Here is a 3,268-nt window from a genome sequence, read left to right as displayed (position 1 = left end):
GGTCCCTTCCGACCCTACTAACTATGAAACTATGAAAGCAAAACTAATATCACTTGCTGGCAGCGGCAGCCTGCTGTCATCCTGCATGTAGATTCAGGGTCCCACTACCCCCGGGAGGAGTCTGGCACAGCCTTGCAGCCCTCCCAGGGGGTGTGGGCCCCTGGACTGGCGTGCAGGATGACAGCAGGCTGCTGCTGCCGACTGGAGCCAATGCCAGCACTGGGCTCTTCCCAGCACTCAGTGCAGGCTGCACCAGGCAGACTCGGGTGCTGGCTCTGGCCCCAGCCACCAGCACCAGCATGCTGTCATCCACATACTTCACAGCCGGTGAGTAGGGAGCCTTAAAAAAAAACCAACAAAAAAGCCTCACACTCACTGTCTCTGGCAGTGGTGATTGGGGCCCTTGGGTGCTCATGACAGAGCCCACCACCAAAGTGCTGAGCAGCAGGGATTGCCCTCCTGCCTGGCACCCATGCAGCAGCTGCACCATTGCTTGGATGCATTGCAGCTTGGCAGGGTGCTGCCTACTGTCCCAAACCTGGGGCAGCTCCACGTGTCAGCCAGAGCTCCCGGTTCACTCCCTAGCTCTCTGATGAGTTCCCGCCACTCTTCCCAGGGGCCATGGCCCCCAGATCTGTGCACAGGGTTTCAGCAGGATGCTGCTGCTGGCTGGGGAAATAGCCCAGAGCTGCCACCATCCCCAGCTGCTGTCATCCTGCATCATCCAGGGGCCTGCACCCCTCGGGAAGAGCTAGAGGATGCAATCAGAGAGCTGGGAGAAAGATTGGGGAGCTGGAGAATTGAACCAGAAACTGGGGGAAAGTTCAGAGACCTGAAAACATTCCCTGCCCCCCACACCGTTTCATTCCCCAGCCCCTGGTTGAATTCCCCAGCTCCCTGTTTGATTCCCTGGCCAGCAGTTTGTTTCCCAAGCTCCTGGTTCAATTTCCCAGCTCCCGGTTCAATTCCTCAGTTCCCTGTTTGATTCCCCAGCCTCTGGTTCAATTCCCCAGCCCCCAATTCAATTTGCCAGCTCCCAATTTGATTCCCCAGCTCTCTAATCATTCCCCCAGCTCTTCCCAGGGGGTGTGGGCCCCTGGATCTGCACACTGGGTTTCAGCAGGCTGCTGCTGCAGGCTGGGGCCATCGGCAGCACCGAGCAGCTGCCACTGGCCCCAGCCTGCAGCAGGAGCTTGATGAAACCCTGCACGCAGATCGGGGGGCCCCTGCCCCCTGGGAAGAGCTTGGGAAATGATCAGAGAGCTGGAGGAAGTGATCAGAGAGCTGTGGAATTGAATTGGTAGCTAGCTATCAATATCAGAGCAGTCCTTCCCTCCTCTTACCCCTGCCTTTCCTTAGTTTCTGTTTAGCTGCAAGCAAGCCAGCTTCGAAATTTGAAACATTTTGAAACTTTTGAAACATTTCAAGTGCCCTTGTTTCGAAGCTGTTTTGAAAGCTTTTGTTTCATTTCAATTTCATTCTTTCAGGCTCAAAACGAGTCGAAACTGCTTCATAACAAAGCACCCATTGACATTTTGTGCAGCCCTAGTTTCTAGCCCCTGTTACTTAAAAAGATTGCTGCAGAATAAGGGCTGAAATGAGCAGGTAGCTGACCTAGCTGCGAAGGCTGAAGAGATCTAGGTCCCTCAGTCTCTCCTCATAGGGCCTTGCCTGCAGGCCTCTGACCCTACGAGTGGCCTCCTCTGAACCCTCTCAAGATTCTCTGTATCCCTCTTGAAGTGCGGTGCCCAAAACTGATTGCAATACTCCAACTGCAGCCTGACCAGTGCCGCATAGAGGGGAAGCATCACCTCCCTGGATGTGTTCGTCTTGCATCTGCATGATTGATTTCTGTCATTTACATGGGAATGATTTGTAAATACTAAACCTTACTAAATACATGCTTTTAAATAAAATAATTGTTATGAAACCAGTAGTGGTCTCATATACTCACAGGTAGAGTACTCTAGCTTAGGAATCTGAAGCATCTCCACTATACTGTTGACTAGGATGCTCAGTTCTAGTCTGAGAACTGCATTGTTACTTTGACTTAAGCCATTTTAAGGGAATCTATGTGGAAACTGTATAATGCTACAATACAGGACAAATGCCAGTGGGATTTATATGTTCTGGTTTAGTCTCAGTTTAACTTCAAGTAGGGATTCCACAGGTATGTGCTGTGTGTATTAATAGTCATGTCTGCTTGTGTTCTACTTGCTACCACCACAGAAGAATTATTCCTGTAGGGGGACTATGTGCTATTACAGAAATGCTCACTGAGGAACTAATCCAGTGGCTTCTTAATTGCCTAAGCAGCACATGGGCAGAATTTTGGTGGCTAACTTCTCTCTGATCTGGATTGGGTCTAATCCATAAACTACTAGTTGAGGTGGTGCCTCCAAAATGGACTGGAAAGTTCCTTGTGTGCCTGACCTTGGGCTTCAGAGAATGTTCAGAAATGATCCAGGCTGATCAACTGGGTGCCTAACTTCTGCCTAAGCTCAGTAGCAATTCAGTTTGGTGCTGGGGAAGCACCTTTAGTCTTTGGAGAGGTTTGAGCCACTTGCCATGCTTGAAACATGCCTAACTTACACTACAGTCAGGTCATGACCACCAGTGGAGTACCAAACAGTATACTTAAAATCAAGGAGTTATCATCTAGGTTGCTGAGGGATTAACCACAGAATCCACCAATGTTATTCCTATAGAGATGTTTTTCAGAGCAGAATTTTACTTTGAGGGAGAAACATGTCTCAGAATCCAAAATTACTAAAAACAGCTTAGAAATGAGTGATCATTGTACCTGATGAAACATGACAAAATAACCATCCTCTGCCAGACAAAGCCATATGGATTTAAATGGGAATAGCTGGGAAGCTTTCCCAAACCAGGATTGTTGACTCAAGTGTTCATTTTAACTGATTCCTGATGATCATCCCCCAAAGCATGCACAGAGGGCAATACACAAGTTCTACATCATCAAGTTGGCCATTTCAGTGTTGCACTGGTTTAGGCTAGCGCAAGGCTCATAGTGAAGGTATGTTTATTTCTACAGTTAAATTACTATTCTGATTATTTTAATAATTATATTTTAGGAGGTTTGTGATTTTATGTTGCAGATACACTGGAATCCAGTAGTCTAATTAATGCATTCAGAGGAATTTCATCAGGAAGTGGAAATATTTCATAGTTTCATAGTTTCTAGGGTCGGAAGGGACCTGAGAAGATCATTTAGTCCGACCCCCTGCCATGGCAGGAAAGAGTACTG

Source organism: Gavialis gangeticus, unplaced genomic scaffold, assembly GCF_001723915.1.
Source record: "Gavialis gangeticus isolate Ggan-Ray unplaced genomic scaffold, GavGan_comp1, whole genome shotgun sequence".
Taxonomy (NCBI): domain Eukaryota; kingdom Metazoa; phylum Chordata; order Crocodylia; family Gavialidae; genus Gavialis; species Gavialis gangeticus.
The sequence above is the reverse complement of the archived record's forward strand: the minus strand, read 5'-3'. Positions refer to the sequence as shown.